The following is a 20,217-nucleotide window of genomic DNA, read 5'->3' as shown; positions in this document are numbered from 1 at the left end:
ATCTGAGGTTGTATTTACCTAATTTTTAGACCTACTAGGGAACAGATAATTAGTATTATGTTCTTTTTCACACAACAGTAAATACCATTAGGGCGATCAACCATGGAAAGCCCCCTTGTGATCTTTCACCCTAGGCCTAATCAGTCTAGGTGAGAAAACATCACTGGAGGAGAGAGAAAATATGAATAACAACACTGTATTGCACACAGCGAGAGTAACTTAAGAAGGTTTACTACAGTTTCAACAGTCACATCCGTAACTCAATAGCTAAAATAATTTAATGTTTAGTTTATCTACACATTTTTTGCATCCAAGTTCTTACTCATGACATGGGTTTTGGCAGACATACAAATACAAACTAAATACATCACGTCATACATTTTGTAGACCCCCAATATTAATCAAATGCTTTAAAATGCAACAAAGTATAAGAGAATACAAAATCTAGTGTTCCAGAAGCCAGCGAAGTTCAACTGCAACCAGCAAAGGGCCCTAGTGTGAAGACAACTCTTTTCCTTTATCCTCTTTGGCTTCCACTTGAGATGATGGCGTGAATGGTACTACATCATCTTGCGATGCACCATTTGTAGTCTTTGTGGTCTGCTCTGTATCTGTAGCAGATGCTTCTCCTAATGCTGGATCCCCAACTGGCTCTGTAACGGTTTTGTTGTCCTTTGCTGGGTTTTTCAAGTTGCTTTCATCCAAAGCAGTCTGACTTTCCTTCACCACGGAATGTCTATTGTCAGTTTTTGCCAAGAGAAATTCCCATTTGTCGGCGGAACAGGTTTTTGTCTCTTTCTTCGCAATCTTAGCCTCGGTGGGAAAAAATGCCACCATGCAGTTATGAACAAGTTCCAGCACTTCATCTGCTAATTTTTTGAGCTTCTCTTGGTATTCCTCCTGAAGTTGTTTTTGAGTCTGCTTAACACAAATGTAAAAACGATTACAGGTTATTAAAAAGTTGTTAAAAAAGTGATAAGACAATTATTTATGATGTCCCTTTTATATATTGCTGTCCTCTTTTATATATTGCTGTCCTCTTTTATAAGCATTTCAGAACTCTATGTAGCTCTCCTTTCCCTTTACAGGGATATAGAAACTGAAATCCACATCTATAGAAATGACAACGTAATTGAAGTTTTATCAAACTACTCACTTCCGGGACAGGAAATTGTTACTTTCCCACGCATGACACAGAAAGACATAAAGATTGTAAAGATTAATTGCTTCCTTTAGTCTGATGGAAAACAGCAGCCACTTTGTAATATATGGAAACACCGCATTTTACATCTCATGTATAGCACCTCTAATATAATGTAATATGTCTGTATATTGGAGCTTTGATATATCTTCCATTGTACACTGTAATATTAACACCACATACCTACGTAAAAGACACATATCTGTGTTTTCTGCCCCGAAGGGCAGTATGCTATAAACGGGAGTAGTGGACAGTAGCAATCGTGCCAAGGCAGCAGCGACGGCCCGGGACGTCCCAGTAGACCCCTTGGTTCCCATTACAGGGATGGCTAGCAGCAATGGCTAGCGTTGCAGTCGTGACACCTGTCTCGTACGGTACACTCTCAAATCTCAGTCTAACATTTACTGATATAACACAGGGACCAGGAAGGGAATCAAAAAATTATAGACGGTTTAACGAAACACATAGCAGTCAGTAGGCAAGTTTTCAACCCTCTAAATTAATTTACAATTTTATCCTATACTCCATCCACTGTTCATCAATGTGAACATTTACATGAAGATTATCAAGAAGAACGTCTTCCTTTTGATGTTTATCGAACTTCCTGGTAACATAAGATACTGAGGCCTCAAGTTCTAGATCATTGACCGATGTCTGAGAAAAATTTGTAGTACATGTTCCCAGAATCTGTGTTCACTTCTGCCAGTTTTCTACTCAAACAACACCCCCAAACCACTACCTGGTTTCTACCAGTAAGCCACACAAATATTTCTTTAACTTATAAACATTACTGGCCAGTTGCATTTGGAGATATGTATAAATAACGAAGCGCTGTTACAACAGGATGTGTCACAGCCGCTAGTATATGAATTATTGTGTCACAGCATCAGCATGGGAAAGCAAAGATTGTTATGAATCATTGCACATCTGCCAGAGGAATCTTATCCTGAAAATGAAAGTCATTGCACAAGGCCAAATCTAACCGTTACATTACCAGAAAAAAATACTCTTTTTTTTAATAAGTGAAAATGGAATATGTTGAATCCTTATTTACTTTAAAATAGTATTAATCACAAAAAAAAACAACACTTGTACTGAGATTTCTCATCCCCTGGCAAACAGTTTACCTGCTCTCCTTTTTCTTTGATCTTTTGTAGACCTTCTGCTTGTTTTTCCTCTAGTTTTTGCTGGTGGTTGTTCCATTTGTCAGATACCTAAAAAGAAAACCAAAAGGTTATTTGCAGTGGCAACACGCTGTTTCACACGCATCTCAAATACAAAAGTTATGCCTTATACATTAGAAATCACAGTCATAATTCCTAAATCCCCTGGAACTGCATAATCCCTTAGACCTTTTTTCCGTTTATAATTTCACGTACCCTACTATAGATGTATATGACTTTACCTCATCGCACTTAAACAATGCTAGTCTTTAAGTCCACCCTCTCGTAATGACCATATTGGTAACTTGTAAGTAATGGCTCCACCTAATGAAATAAGTGCAGCCGACAGCTGGATACGACAGGCTACATGTTATGTCTTTATGCTAGTGTAGCGTTCGGCTGGTGGTGACCATATGGGCAGTCCAGGCCTGGTGTTACCCACGCATGCATGCTGTTGGTGTCAGAGATGAGTTTAGAATTAGCAAAGGAGAGAGGAAAATAATGTGTGTGTGTGTGTGTGTATGGTGTTTGAGCGGGTAAGTGTTAAAGTGAGTTTGCATGTGTTTCAATTACATGGGGGGGGGGGGTGCCGAACAAATAAAGCACCCAGAAGCAACTAACCCTGGGCTCACCTTTTGTTAACTTCTTTGGGGCCATTCTACTTTACATCATTTGGGACTCTATATACCCTCATCATCTCAGTGCCGTTGATGGTCTATACATGCCTCCTACTATTTGGTTTAGTGGTGTGGCTGGGGGTGGGGATTTACGGAAACTTTATTTACAGTTTATTTTCTCTAAATTCTGCCTGCACACACCATTATCATCTCTCTGTATTCATTCTGTTGAAAGCTGAAGAAACATTTGGGAAATACATCGGCGCTTTGTTGTCTTAAACATGTTAAAGGTAGCACTCACCATTTGTAGGACCTGTACTACTTCCTGGATGTGGGAGTTATTTATTTCTTTTTTTAATCTGAACAATTACAAAAAAAGAGCAAAAACACATTACAAACAAGATTAGGACAACATCGGAAGAGAAAAATAGCAACCCTATCTTTAGTGCCAACGGGCCCTTGGATCAAACAGTGCTGCGCTAACAGACCTCAAGTTACTTACCAAAGTTTAGGTGTGAAGCACGACCATCCTGGAGAGGAAGGGAGAGACTGGGTTCTTTGGATACCATGGCATTTGAATACCAAAAAGTCTAAAGCCAACTTTGCCAAATGCTGAGGTATGTCTCATATAGTTCAAAGAAGGATCAGTTCTCCTAACCACTTGCAAGCTCTACAGCCACTTTCCACTGGTAGGAGTTATCAAAATGACTTTGATTATGGTATCTTCATTTAATCCCTTCGCCACCAAAGATGTACTGGGTACGTCATGAAAAGATGTGCCTAGATGACCAATGACATACCTAGTACATAATCAGGAGGAAAAAAATGGCCCCACGTTGCTGCAATCCCAGTGGTCTCTGGGTCACTGTAGTAGCTGACCACTCCATGACCATAGCAATCAGCGTATAGCAGATCCCCTGAGTTTCTGTGTATTTGATTGCTGCGACAGCCAATCACATATACGGATACATTTAGGTGACAAAGGCAGTGCTTGTAAGCACAAAATTCGAATTTGAACAAATTAGAACAAATTTGAAAAAAAGAGAGAAAAAAAACCTTGCAAAACAAGAAAATTTCTCTGGTCCTATAATGTAAAAAAAACACTTAAAGAATTAAAAGCAAATACCTGGTAACATTGAAAGTTATAATGAACTCAGAGGACATATCGGGCAACCTGTACAGTCTTTTTCAAGAACAGTTGACTTTAGGGATTTATTAAAGACATTAATATGTACCTTTCCTGAGCAGGTTTGTCCATTGTGTTATTGCTCATAGTTTCGAGCCTTTCCATTCTCTTCATCTCCAACTTCTTCTTCATCTGTTTAGTGTCACTGCAAAAGGCACGGCAATTACATGCATGGACCTCGTACAACCCCCCTGAGAATTACGCAAACAACAGAGCTCTTCAAGGTGAAATAAGGCAGGTCTTCCTATCTCTGTGTTTAACGTCTGTCATAAATAATCATTTCTAGGTATATTTCCATGTGTGCTTTGAAGGTTTGTGCTGATTTACGTTTCGATAGTATACAGACATTGGGAAATTATTACAAATCCAAACAGATTTTGGGATTTTATACATAATGGTTTCTTTTTGGTGTATTATACACTTTGCTAATCCTTTATGGGACATTCTATTTTTTTTAAGTGTGTATCTACACAGGGGCTAAATACTCTAGGGGAAGGTGGGTTGCCATAGGCGAAGAGTCAGGTCTAGTATATTGGCTCCTCCAAAGACCAAGTTCACCAGTTCAACACTGGGCAGAGCTGGTCCTGTCAGGTAAATGATGTTGTAAATGCAACAAATTATGGAAATCTTTAGAAACAACAAAAGCTCAGTTGCAAAGTGATAGACTGCACAAACTTGCAGAACACGACTGCTAGAGCGCGCTCTACCAATTCACATCCGCAGAACTATTTGGGAGCCTCATGAAATGCATTTCAATATCCGAACAGCTGTACAAGCCCAAGATCACCAATGCCGAGTGTCGGCTGGAGGGTTTGAAGCTCATTATTAGGCCTTTGACTCCAATTATCAAATCCACCATAACATACAAAAATGAAAAAAAGGTTTGCAAAAAACATCAGCTGAAAAAGAGAGTCTGTATGACCACTGCTAATCAAGAGGGAGGGGGAGATTATAATTTGGCCTATATGGTGACATATGGTTTTAAATGTGGACCTTGAGGAGAGAGCATGAAAAAAAAATGTATTCCACATTGTAGAGAATGGAGGGTAGCATTGTTTGGCACGATTCATCCCTGCAGTATAATTACACTTTGAGCCTTGTGTACCCTTGCTGCAGCTTTTAATTTCATTTTTATAACACATGGCTGTTAACATGTTATAACTAAAACCAATAAGGGAAATCTAAATTAGATGCCATGTCCCCTTCGTGGTATAAAGTAGACATCTGACATCATAGGTATGGGAGGCATGGTGCCCAGTGTGTTAAATCCACTTTTATATCCTACAAATAGGGAATGGTGAAGCATAGTTGGTACCTGCTCAAAGAGTTACATTTAATTATTTAACCTTTATCCCACGCTATATGGAATAAGAGGCAAAGCTGATGAGTAGGTGGGCTCCGCACCTCCTTGAGAGCACATGATAAGCTTCCAACATCTCACACACAACTAGGGCACACTCATTGGGCCCCTTTCCTAATGGAATTCAATAGGGAATTAATTAAAATGTGTTATGAAGACAAATTATACCCATAAGCTGTTTCTTTCAGGACTTTCAGTTCCGCTGTCTGTTTTTCTTGTGCCAACTCCATCAGTTTGGCTATTTGCTGTCAAAAATATAAAATATGTTGTTATAGCTAACAGTGAGAGCAGTAAAAGGGAAACAATGCAATCAAAATTTTAGAAAAAATATTACACACTAGACCAAAAATGGACCAAAAACAATTCAGAAGGTTTTCCTGGTTTTTTTTTCTGGTTCTCCTGGCCTTTTAGTCTGGATGAAATTTGGAAGGGTTGTTTCATTCGGAAATGAAATTTGTTGTCGCTTACCCTCTCTCATGCTCTCTCATTCACTCTCATGCTCTCTCATTCAGTCTCTTAATGTCTCCCTACCTTCTCTGCCAACCACTACCAGGTTCCTGTCTCCTCCCGCAGCTCTGCCTCTTGATTTTGGGTAGAAGCGAAGAAAGAATAAAGGATGAGGCAAGATAAGAAGCAGAGCTGCGGTAACGGAGACAGGGACACAGAATCGGTCGGAAGGTAGGAAGTCAATGGAAAAGAGCGTGAGTAAGAGTCTGAGAGTGAGTTACGTGTGTAAGAAATCGTGAAAGGGGCGTGAGTGAGAGTGTGAGAAAGCGAAAAATGCAATTGAAAATTCTGAGCTCTCTCCTTTGTTTTCGTTTGAATGAATGTGGAGGGGCCTCAACAAAAGAAACAAATTAACGAAATTGGCAAATTTTGTTAAAATTCATATGAATCTGAATGCACAATTCTATTATACACTAAAGAATTAGCACTGAGGTACCTTGTAATGTTTCTGCTTGAACAAGGGATGCATTTCTACAACAAATGGTGGCATATCTCTGATTTTGCATTGGTTTAGATTTCAGGGTTTATCATGCCCCATGCATAATAACCGCTAAAGCATGTTAAATAAATCTCTGGCTAGGTGCCAGTGAAGTACAGTAACTATTGCCAGGGTGACAACCTGGGAGGAACCTGCTTAAAGAGACATTTCTGACATCATATGCACTTGATAGCAAAGAGTAACCTTTAATTCGCTTGGTGTCCCTTTGCCTGCACTGGGGCTATTTTATGCGCTGGAGATGTGTTAGGCTGAACACATCTCCTTCCACGTGATATATGTACCACCAGTTAGCTCCAAGACAGGCTCCATGAACTTTGTGGTCTATTTCGAGACCCCTGTGAGCATTTGCAGTAAGTGCTGCCAATCATTGACAAGTATCATCTGAAAATGGAAGCAAGTTGCAGCTCTACATATGCAGCTTCTTGCTAAAGTAAGTACATTTTTTAATTATGATCAATGCATTCGAAAGTATATACAGAGCATTACATTGTTTGCTTAGGGGCTCTTTGGACAATGAGTGTCCCTTTTTAAAATTAGTTCTGACCTGAACAAATCTGATCCAGTGCATACCTCAGTACAATGCTGCTCTTTCTTTTTCCATATACTCTCATAAAGTTCTTCCCCAGCATGTATAAGTTCCTGTTCCAGCTTCTCCTTCATCTCTAAGACTTTGGGATCACCTTTACCAGGTATCTCTCCAGCACCCCATACCGAGCCATAATCATCCTCAGGTACAGCTCTGCAATACAAATATTGCTTAGTCAAGCATCTTTCTCGGAAAGGAAAAACACACACATAGTAGTGCAACGTGCGAATAAGTACCAAAAAAACCCCTCAACATATTTATGAAAGAATCTGTTTAATTATTGTCACAACATAATTATTAGGCTGTAAAGGATAGTACTTTAACAAAAATGAGAAAAAAAAAACATTACGTTGAAACGTTATAACTAGGATTCTAATTGTACACAAAAAAAATATTCACAGGTAATGTTCATTTTCCATAATTACCATACAAATAAATGTGACGACGTGCCCGGGGCACAAACTGACTTGCCCCGGCACCCAGTGACTTGCTAATTCACACCTGCAGGCCATGGCACTTCAGGATTTCCCGCTGCATGGAACACTTTAGCTTTAGGGATCTGTCCATGCTTAGGTGGCTAATAAGATATGAGGCCAAGGATAACCCTTTTTACAATACCTCTTATGCAAAAATAAATTGAATTTAAAACCAAACCCTGTGTCAGTTCTCTTGCTTTATACAATACCTATATTATCAAATGACAAAATATTATAAAATACTTTCTAATAAAACAGAAAAGAAACATATGTTACCTGGCGTAACCTGGCAATTAATCAGGGGCATTACCAGATCATTAAATTATTACATTAGATATTACAATAAGATTGGCTGTATACTAAAGAAGTTAAAAAAAAAAAAAAAAAGTAATTTACAGGCACTGATGAACTACAGCTACTACTACAAGGTATTGAAGGCACCGTCTAAGGCACCTTATACGTGCCTGCCCATACACACATATACACTGCCTATAAACACATATATACACTGCCCTTAAAAACACCTGTCCATACACTCGCATAAACACTGTCCTTATACACACCTGCCCATACACACAAATATACACTGCTCATACCCACACATATACACTGCCCATATGTACGCAGACTGCCCTTACACACACATATACACAACCCTTACAAATCCCTGCCCATATACACATATATACACTGCTGGTATATACACACACATACACTGCCGTTACACACTTGTTTTATTTCCAGGTAAGGTGTAGCCCTATATATTCAGTTATGTCACACCCATTATTTGTGCCCCCTGCCACACAGAGAAGAAAGCATGTCCATTGTTAGAATTCAAAATCTGGCACCATTGATACATGACAAAAATGTGCTAGGGTTTGTGTTATTTGTTACCTCTTCTTTTTGAGGTCCTTGCTTGAGGAACATTTCTTTTTATTAGTCTGTGCATAGAGAGTGCTAAATGCGCTTGAATATTTCTGCAGAATTTCATCCCGACGCTTCATCCCCTTCCGTTCCATTTCTTTCAGTTCTTTCTCTTGCTTCTTCTGCAGCTTTGTGAAGCTTTTCTGTTTTTGTAGCTCATCTTGGTCTGCAGTCTGTGGCTCTAGGATGTAATAAATACGTTTTTCAAATCTAGCAGCACATAATCTGAGATCCAAAGAATTTTGGTATTGCTTTGCTGATGTGCAGAATACGTTGTATTGCGACGTGTCATTCCTCGAAAGCACTTAACAGACAAGATGCAGTTATGTAAATCTTTCTCAACAGATTGCAAAAACTTCCAAGAGCTTGCATCCACTCGACGGCGTTTGAGGGTTTTGTGAATATGCCTTGTCTAGCACGTCAGATTTGTGTCAGCTGAGGGAATAGATGCTCTGTTGTCATTGTAGTCATAGTATATCCATACTGTGTTTCAGACAACCACAAGACTTTGAGTTAATATAATAATAGGAAGTGTATTTCTTCAACAAAGGCGACAACCGCATGCTCGGTGCGGTTCATAGATACATTCTAGTGACCAGGGCTGCCCCCTACACAGATGCAAGCAGGGTTCCACCCTGAGCCCGGCACTTGGGAGACCCCACTGTTTTGCTGCATACCTGGGAAGCACCACTTCTCCGGTTATCGGGGTCAAGACCCGAATCCTCCAGGTCGTGGGAGCAAGGTCTTCACACGCCCCGTTCCCTGCCCATTTTCCCTTTAAATGGAAAATGTAAGTGGGCAGTGCTGGCCACAAGCCTGAGGCAGACAGTAAGCCTTACTTGCCTCTTCCTTAGGGCAAAGAAGCCTTGCCCCCAGGCCTAGCAAATCCTCAGAGTACCCCCGCGATGTACTCACGATATTTGCAAAGCCTGACTTGCTTTACTTCTGACATTCTCGCATTTTAAATGGCTAGGTCTCTAGAAGAAGGAAGAAAAAAAAGTCGTAAAAAAATTACCTTCAGTTTCTTTTATGGGATCTTGTGTCCCTTTTGTAAAAGAGCCTAAAATATAAAATACATATCGGTGCAAAGTCATACAAAAAGGTTTTGTCATTTTGCTCCCCATACTAGCGTTTTGTTATTATTATATATATATTTGCACATGAAGTTAGATTTACTAGACCATGTCTAGTAAGAGCTGTTCTGCCTTATTTAAATTTAAATGATTTTAAACAGGATTGGTCCCACAGAGAAGATTTTCTTGAAGATTAAGTGTTCTTCTTATCAGGGTAGAAGGGGCTTTCAAGATAATAGTTAATAGTAGACTTGTGCATTTGTATTTGGGAGAACCCGAATAAACTAATATGACGGCGGATAAACATACACATAAACATGAAGAGGTACAACACGAAGAATCTTCGTGTTCGTCTTTGTTAATATCTCCTAGCTGGTTCCTTCCCCCATACAAGTCACCACCTCTAGCCTACCTTGTCTACATATCATTTCAGGGGTTAATGGGAACGGTAATCCGTAGGATAGCTCCAGGAGTTAAAGGTCCGTAAGAGCAACTCTATTGGTCGCCGGCACTAAGCTCTTCTGGCTTCAACCAATGAAGGGCAGCTGCCCTACAACGTATAATAATATAATGTTTACCTGAAGGTCCATTTGACCCTTTACTAGATCCAGCGCTGCCATTGGATTGATTTGAGTTGAATTTCTATGCGTCGGATTAAACAGAAAGATAAAAGGGAGAGAAATGTAATAAAATATAAATGTACATGGACACAGTCCATTAGCTATATTATTTGTCATGTTGTAACATCATACCAGCTGTATACCATGAAACAGGGAATGCACACAGGGGCAGGCATTAAAGTAATAAAAATGGTATGGATGTGTCATTCTAAATAAATGTACATGTCTCTGCTACTCAAAGATCCATGAAAGGTACCAACACATGCCACCTCCCTGCCTTGATTGCAAATAATTTTGAGGGAAAAAAAATGTAACCATATTTTTAGGATTCTTCTGAGCCTATCAATAAGCCACAGAGGACCACATGCAAACATGCAAGTATGTGTTGCTTGGTCTCTGTGTTTCATTTTTTCCAGTGTATTTTGGCAGGAAAAAGAATAAAAATAAAATCACAACTGCCGTATTGTCCTAATTATAATTGAATTCTTCAAAAAAAAGCATCACACTGTATGGGTGCAGCCTAATATATTTGGGACAATACAGTATGGGGAAGCTCAGCTATCATAGAACTATCATTGACATAAAACCCACATGCCAATCGTTTAATCGATACCTACTACCTGCATATGTACTCACCTCCTGAGAAGCGGTTGACCCGTCTTTCATTTTTATTGACTTCTTCTCATTAATATTGAAGTATTTGGTAGGATTGGAGAGAGCATGAGTTAGGTCTGACAACCAAAGCATGAAAAATATGTTACTTCAAACTCATTAAAGAGGTCAGTAACTGCATCAACAGAGAAAACATATTGCAAAATGGAGAAAAATGTACTTGAGGGTAAGAATGAGTTGAGGGGGGGAAAGGTGTATTCAAAACAAAAGTTAGGTGTTAAAGTATTCAGAATGTGGTCAAAGGGTAATTGTGTTAATAGCACTGAAGCTGGTACCTGCCCATGTATCCGGTACATAGTCCTTAACCTCAACGTACACAAACAGTGAAGGCAAGGTGAGAGGCATGTTACTTTCACTGCGAAGGCAAATGTGATGATAACCTGGAGATAGTTGGGACCAAATTCAGAAAATTGCATTTTACATATGTAGGTAAAATAGAGACACAAAAGAAAAAGAAAATTCCAAATTACATTTTAACTGCACAGAAATTCGTTGAAACTAAAGCTATCATTATGATGTGGCATAATTTTAATTATGGAAGTTGGCTAGCAACTATTATTGGCTTGGCAACAACAGTGCTAACTGTCTCAAGTTTTCAAGGACTTTACCAACAATTAAGCTTTTGTTGGCACATTCTAGGAAAATCTCAAATGCTGATCCTTTAGGCCCCCTATGAATTACTGGACCTGGGGCAACTGCACCTTTTCCCCATATTAAAGACAGACCTGTGTGGCACTAATTTCTTTTTTGTACAGGAAAGTATTTTAATAATAAAAATCGATACAGCTGTATTAGCCCAAGGAAGTCGAATCTTTAGTGGAAGTTGATACCTTTTTATTGAACCGCCATCTTTTTTTTATTGTTGGTCCAATAATGAATGAGACGTTTTTAATATTTTTCATGACAACTAATTGAAGTACCTAAACTTTACCTGATCTGATAACATCAATAGGAATGAGTCGATGACCAATAAACTTCCCTCCCTCCTCGTATGCCACAATTCGGAGAGAAGCTAGTTCTGGCATAAGAATCTGGCAATACATAATGCAACAGTGTCCATGGTCAGAACATCATCCTGCTTCAAAGTTTGCAACAAGCAATGAAATATAGAAAACGCATTCAGGGAAATGTGGAAAGTGTAGAAATCAGGCTTTCTTGCTACATCCGGTGTTTTCCTCAATGTTACATACTTTGTGTACTTTCTGTAATACTGCTTTGTTTAAACGTTATTATGGCTTTTAGGGCAATAGAACACAGTGATACAGTAATACCCAGCAAACATTCTGTATTCTTGGAAAGGAGGCATATCAGGGGTGGGACGACGGACACAGGGATTTTAGTCCCAATAGAACAGTAAGTATGGTGTTCCATGGGCTGCAACCAATTCAGAACTGTCTCCCTGGGAAGAATACACCACTATCCTACTCCTAGGACCGCAGGCAGCTGATGGGTAAGACCGACCTCAAATTAAAATGATGGTAAAGCGTTGGTTAGTTCCTCTAAACTAACCCAGAGACGTCAGTATATCAATTTTCTTATACGAGCAAGAATATTGGATAATGATGTGTCCTAGAAGAGATTTACCTTTTCAAACACAAATGGCTCTTCATTCCACATTGGATTAATTGAATTTGAAGTTGGCGCTAATTTTGTCTTGTATCTTCGCTTTGGATCTCCCGGCAGCCCAAACAACTCAACCTCTACGTAAGTCTTTACACTTTTGTCAGAAAGAAACTGACCTGATATTACCTGTATATATACACAACAAACTGCATGGTTATTAATGTCAAGCATATAGAACAAACCACAATGGCCATACAAAGGAAGGCCATACAAAGGCAGATGGTGATAATAATAACATAATGATGTTTCCCTGTCCATTATCAGATACCATTTGTAAGTGGATGAGTCGCCTGAATCCATAGGACCCTGCTGGTCATGAGTAGTGGAGTAGACTGAGACATTCTGTCACTTATGGGTTGTAAGCTCACAAGAGCAGGGCCCTTCTTTACCAGTATTTCCTAACATGTTAATGTTATTGTCACTTTTATTTTCACTTTGCCTATTGTAATAGTGCTGCAGGATCTGTTTGTACTCCATAAATAAAATGTCATGTAGTGTAATAATGGTTGTGTGAAATGTACCCACTTTCTCAAAACTCATAATGAGAAAGATCCCCAGGTAGAACAAAGCCCCGCCACATGTATACCAATACACATACAAATCTAAATGTATGTGGGTAACAATGTAATTAAGATTGAAAAAAGACACTATTACATCGTTGCTGAGGGCAGCGGAGTTCATGATATGCCCAAGATATTAAGTCGCTGTCTGACATTGAATCTTTAACTTGTGAATGCATGTATCTGACAGTTACGTCCTTCGGTTATTTCTGTTCATGCTTCCTAGGCAGACTCTGTAATACATCTGAAGACGCATACTATTGCATATAGTAAGATGGTGGACACCTGTTCTTCCTATGATCCTCTATGGGACCACCTGCAGGTCCAACAGAAAACCCCTTTATAAGAAACTATACAAAATGTCAGGCATGTGAATTTTATTACATTTACCTGTGCCCTACTGAACAAAGTAAATAAGTGGATTTATAGGTTTATTTATTTATTGGTGGACTTTATGCATTATATGTATAACAAATATAACCTAATAGATGCTTCCCACAAATATTAATGACCAGAATGCACCTGGCCAAGATAAATGTGGCAACATATGTTCATGAAGTAGCCAAATCCACTTTATGTAGTTACATGTTATGGCTAGAACTTAGATACTTATATGTCATCATGTCACTTTGATCTGAAACGTGATGGTTGATGAAAAGTCCTCTCCCCATCTCGTACTCACTGATATTGAAAGCGTGTTGGCTACAACCACATCAATCCGGTCGACGGTGAATGGATCAAACTGCTTATCTGCCCGACGCATAAACTCGTGTTTCAGAATGTAGCCACTGCTGCCATTGAACTCAAATACTGACATGTTATGCTGCATTGCCACATCTGGGAGTGAAAAGTTATTTGGAAAGGGGAACCGATTTAGCATAAACATTGTTATATACACCAGATTACATCAAAACATATGAATGCAGTTAAAATAATTCAAGAGGAAATGATAATGCAGACATAAGAGTCACAATTAGATAATCTGTTCTTTTTCAGAATACTGAAGGCTAATAATTGAAAGCAGTTTTTATTATTATTAATAAATATCTTCTAACCCATGGTTTGAAAGTTCAACGCGACCATCTGACACCCAGCATTCCAAAACATTTGTGGCATGTAGTTGGAGGAGTCCATCCTGGTGCCTTTTGGATAAATCCGGCTCATCTGTCTCTTATTGTATCTGAGGGAATGCTATAGGAAATCAAACCAATATATATAAAGGCTTTTCCTTCTACATATTTAGGTATAAAACTCTATGACGTCACCACAGAAAGGATACTCTACAAACTGGACAGGAAATTTTGTCAGTAAATCATAGGCTTTGGTTTCCACAAATGAAGAGATGACATAACTCTGGTTCTTTTCTGGATTGAGAGGAAGCAAAATATCAATTAAGTACATGGAAATAAGTACATGGAATTAGGGCCTAGTATGCAAATTGAGACAATCTGTCATTGGCCACAACGTGTATACGTGGGGCGTTAAATATAAAAGTTGCTTTGTGGAGATAAAACTTGTATCTGAAGATAAATAGTAACCTCATCAAATGTCGTACTCACTAACGTGGGAGGTTGCAGTTTGAAGTCACCAACTTCATTATACGTTCCAAAGAGCCAACCCCAGTCAGCATCTTCTCTAAGAAGAGTTTGGTTGGCCACATATAATTTAATCATTAACTGGTGAGTTAAAATAGCAATTCTAGGTGCAAACCCACCTGAAAACTCAATTTACTCAATTTAGCCAATAAACTGATATGCGCAGTCATGTTACTGATGCTGCTAATGGATAGATATTACATAATTATACAAAACATGTGCAAGTAGCAGTCATCAATAGTATTGGTGTACATAAATTCACATTCAATAAAGACACACTGCAGCATTTATAGTCAATCCTGAGATTTTAAAACCTCATCATAAACATTCTCTTCTTAAAAAAACATATTTGTCTTAGAATTTGCATACGCGTTGATACTTCAAAGGAATCAAACTTGATCGGTTGGATGTAGTTGACAAGACTTGACATCTCTTCGTACGCTGTAGCCTCCAAACCTGCAGTGCCCTGTAAATGTGCAGAATAGAGAAAGTAGCATATCCTATCCAGTTCTTCGCAACAAAAAAATGAATTTAATATTCATGCATATCAGCCTAGGGTGGCAAAAATCCTTGCACCAGCCCTGCATATAAGTAATGGTAGTACTAATATTGGCTGGAGGCGGAAGAGAGTTCCGATATGTTTGAGAGAGCTCATGTTGTTTACATGCTACGATAAATCGCATAAAATGTAGCATTAGCAATAATAAGAATATTTTATTAATACTGTATATGAAATTAGTATTAGCTTTATGCATATTGAATAAAGTTTTCTTAATATTATTAATCTGGCGTTTCCCGGATGACAAAGTTGCTAAACCCAATATATATAGTTAATGGAAAGTTCACAGTTAATGCACAATGTGACAAAAAAAGTCAATGGAGGCCACACTGAAAGAATAACCAGTTTGTGAATACTAATTATTTAAGGACCTTGGAGTGTAATTTTAGTGCAAAGGACCGGTTGGGTTATCTCCGTCAATACCAATGGAATGGTTCAACCACCAGGAACGCTTCTTCAGATGCTATGGTGATAAGACCACTTATGAAACTTTGGAGCAGAATCTACTTATGGCTTATGTAATTTGTTTTAGGCAAGAAACCACATTTGAAGCCGATCCAACTAAAAATGACAAAAAATGTCAATGCACGATATAACTTAATGTCAACGTACAGCATGCAACATAGGTAATAATACTACTACAATAAAGAAAACAGTGCGTACTACATTCTCTAGACTTTCTATGTTTTTAGCTTCACACTGGTAAAACAATTTAGGTAATAACAGTTCCATGACCTAGGCCTTCCAAAGGAAAACATACCTCATCTGATTGCATCTGCTTTATATCTTCCTCGTTTAGGTTTTCTGGCGCCTCCTCATTTTCCGCCTCCTTCGCTAAATCCTCTTCCGTCCCTTCATCTACACACAAACATCAAATCTGTCTCACTCGTAAAATGACCTCGTTCAAATCTTTTTTAACCAATGAAGAGTATTCAGCACATGGATACTGATGCAGAAATATAATTCCATACATGAAGCTAATTTTATATAAAATATAGAATTCAAAGTTTTTGGTGTTTGAATGGAAACACCCCAACTCGGCGTACGTCCAGAAACGGATTCTGAATGCCAAGGGAAGACCTTACGTTCCAACGATCTAACGCGTTACGTGATGACTAAGATCTAATCGGATTTTTATCTCCTTATTGACCTATGTATTTTTCTGAAACTTGATTAAAAAAAAACCCAAAAAAACTGACACTTGGACGTATCAGAAACTGATATTTGAAATATTTAAGATGAATTATTTCATATGATATACAGACTGGCATTTTTAATTACAGCATATTTGCGAAATATATTGTCCATTTGACATGGCAAATAACTTTATATCGTGTTTGTATTACCTGGATTTCCACTTGAATTAGCATTTCCTTGCTCTGTAGCCTTCTTCTCAGGGGATGAAAAAGACTGGTTCTTTTTATTTTTTATTAAGATTTTCCCAAGCAATTCTTGTGGGCTCGGCAATGGGGAACCAGGTTTCAGCTGTAAAAGGTATTAAATATATGATTAAAAAAGTCGTTTTTTCCATCGGAAAGAGAGAACTACGCCAACCGCAAGTGTTCAAGGGACTCTAGATTTAAAAATAAAAGACGTTGACTTGCTCTGTATGATGGAGTTCTGTAGCAGGCTTGGGTATGCTGAGGTTTATTGCGTTTGATGCCGGCAGGATTCTATTTAGTTAATTGTTTCACAAAAAGCTGCAGTAGGAGGGCTGATTTGGAAAGAGGGATAACACTGACCCTCGGTCTATTAATGGCATTTAAATATGGGCAGGCATGCAATGCAGACATTATAAATGGGAAATTTGGATTTTTGTTAAAATTTTATCACAAGTCCTTGAGATTATTGGCTTGAATAGGCAGTTTTTTTTTTGTTTTTTAAAGACACTCATGCTTGGAGAATGCTTAAATGACATACATAAAAACACGTGACCATAAACCTGTGTGTTCTAACTTTTTCTTTGTTACGCGCACATCTTATATATAACTTACGGGATATTTCTCCAGTGGTTCAGTTAAAAGCATGTCTCCGAATATGGACCTGCAATAATCTGCCATTTTTGCCTGTTGTTTTGCCCTGGAAGTAATAATGTCATTTTTAATTTGCAAATAAATCAAGATAAAGACACCCTAATATGCAAAACCTTTCTATAGAACTCTTCATAAAATAGATAAACTGGGCGTATATGGACCAGTTAGCAGATACTATAATAGCTCTGAACAGTAACTTCACTGTTAGAAGGGAAATACATCAAATACCAGGATATCAGGAACATTAAAAGATTTCCAATGGGGTTGGAAAAAACGTTTCCAGTAAAGATAAAGTCCGTATGAAATAAAAACTTTGCTTACCAGGACACCTAGTGGTAATTTTATTGCGTTCACTATGTTTGTTTTATATATATATTACAAATCCAATCCAAGTGAACATATTCAATGAGAAGTAAGCAGTCCTTATGAAAAACAGACAAGAGGCTTATAAAAGCTTACTCTGTAGATCCTAAAACCATACTTCTTGCCCAAAAGTATTCAAAACAGACTGGATTTTACAGCTCAATTAACACTGTGATATAATCTTATGGTGGGTTGTTTATTGGCATAAGGTATTCTACATCCCTAATTAACATACTGACACAGATAAATTACAGTCCTTTAAAAGCAATGTGATTTTAGACTGTGTTTCACTTTTTAACCACAGATACTAAAAGTGGAAGTCACACTTGATTTAGAAGTCCGAGCCATGTTGACACTTAAACTTCTTTTGCAGGACTGTGGTCTTTCGAAAGCAGATTTAAACTTTTTGTTTGTAAAATTATAAAGTCATTTAATTTTTACCTACGTTTTCATAAATTTGCAGAAAACAGATACTCACGAGTCAACATGGTTCTCAAAGGACAGAATAATAGGATATGGTGATGTTTTGAAAGCAGCTTCAGCAATGGCTTCAATGACATCCTGTGGAAATTTGAGGGAGTTTAACAATAAAAAACCCGGAATCGTAAGGTTGCCAGTAGTTGGTCACTATTGTCAAGGTAGAATCTAGGAAACCCAGCATTTTATTTGCCTTGGAGAAATAATATTTTTTTTTAATAATATTATATTTCTAAAATAATCAAGCAGGCCACCCCTGACAGCAGCAGCTGATGTTCATTGTGTCATGCGTCGCTGTTCAGTGTTTATCATACAGCTTGCTGTACCAGACAGCCTCCTAAACAAATAACGCATGGTACTTAGTGATTACGTTATTGTGCATTGTTCAACGTATAAATAAAAAACAGATATCTCCAGGGCTGCAGATATGTGCAGGTTTGCTCGAATGATATGGCGCAAAATTATTTACCAGGTATATAAATCTACAAAGCACTTTGCACTGTTTTTTAAGTATTTACAAGAATTGAATCACCAGAGCAACCAGTAATTCATATCACGAATGATATCGTGGGTCAACGTGAGTGTGGCATTCAGGGGAAGGCCGGTTACCATTCCATATTCGACTGTATTATTTTAAAGTTTCTATTTCAATAGGATAAGCTGTTTTATATATGGGACACAGGGCATCTAACAATATGTGTCTTCAACATACTATGACACTGCTCCATCCCCAGCTAAAGTTATTATTCAGTTCTAAGTAGTATTATTTCCATGCCAAGGCTTAAATTGAAATATATGTACACAAAACATTAAAATAAGAAAGCATATGCTAATTGTCTCGCACCTTAAAGAGTATCTCAGTAGTCATGGTGAAACCGTGAGTGATAATTGGCTCTTCATCGGGTGGCTTCCCCTTCCAGCAATCCAGTTCTACACAGCGGCAACCAGAAAGCAGGGTCTGTCTGTACATTTCAGGAGATGAGACCCCAGAAAACTGTCCGGCTGAAATGATGGAGGAATGGTATTCATGGTCGCCAACGGTTTGCCAATACTTTTGGCCCTCATGTACCTTCAAATGTACCTTTTTGTTCTTCAAATGTATAATATAAATAGAGCACATATGCCAGTAAGCCACGTCTCTATGTATGCCTTTCATGGCTTGTACAATGGGTGGCATAAAAATATGTTTAAGCTACATAATGAGAGAGGATACACTTGGAGGTTTTAAAAACAATACCTTCTGTATAATTTTTTTTTTTTTAATCATTAAGGCTAATCCAAAGGTAAAACGATCTGCACTCCAATGCATGCTATAAGGTATTTTAAATGATTTTAAGAAAACGATTAAAGTAGGCGTTATGAGTTGAGTTTAAGATGAGAATCTACTTCACCATACCCTGAGTGGAGTACCTGTGAGGTAGGTGTTGTGAGAAGAGTTGATAAAGTAATGCGAGAGTGGCTGGGTCATGTCTTGGTTTACCAATAATTTATCTAGAGACACAATGCTGTTCTCAAACCCACAGAGGAACCAGACCATTCCTTCTGGAGACAACTGTCCTAGAAGAAAGAAAGGAAAGGAAAACACTAAATGACGTTAGAGCATGGAGAGAGACGTGATATACCTGATATGTTGTATGGACAGAAGCAAACAAGGCCCTTTATCAAAGACTGTACTGTAAAGTATGGCACAAATACACACACACTGGAGTTTAAAACAACTATTTACTTTTAAAACATTGCAATGCATTACAATCGATATAGATAATATAGTTTGCAGATTATTTAGCTTCCGCAACACATTATGATGTGCCCATAAGATGGCCTAATTAAAGCTTTTTCCGATAAGTCGGGTTACATACAAGGACATAAGCCACGTCTACCATTTTCCCAAATTCAGTCAATGTTCAGCTGTTAGTCGTAACTTCACATTGTTAGAGCAGGTTATCGTATACTTTAAAATGATGGAAATCTTAGTATGTTATTTCTGATAAAACACTATGTAGTCGGGCATGTCTGCAATTAAGTTACTTATTAGCCTTACTTGAGCCACTAAACATTGATACAAAGTGTGTTACACAAGACTTTTAACCCCTTAATGACAAAGCCTGTACATGTACGGGCTC

General features: G+C 38.2%; 1 pseudogene; it reads right to left on the bottom strand.

Moving 5' to 3' along the window:
* Positions 1-492: 492 nt before the first annotated feature.
* The window catches only part of LOC149284031 (1-phosphatidylinositol 4,5-bisphosphate phosphodiesterase beta-2-like), a 42,421-nt pseudogene continuing 22,696 nt past the window's right edge, over positions 493-20,217 (bottom strand).

Source organism: Sceloporus occidentalis, unplaced genomic scaffold (assembly GCF_023333645.1).
Source record: "Sceloporus occidentalis isolate IW3139 unplaced genomic scaffold, rSceOcc1.0.p SCAF_100, whole genome shotgun sequence".
Lineage (NCBI taxonomy): Eukaryota > Metazoa > Chordata > Lepidosauria > Squamata > Phrynosomatidae > Sceloporus > Sceloporus occidentalis.
The sequence above is the reverse complement of the archived record's forward strand: the minus strand, read 5'-3'. Positions and strand labels throughout refer to the sequence as shown.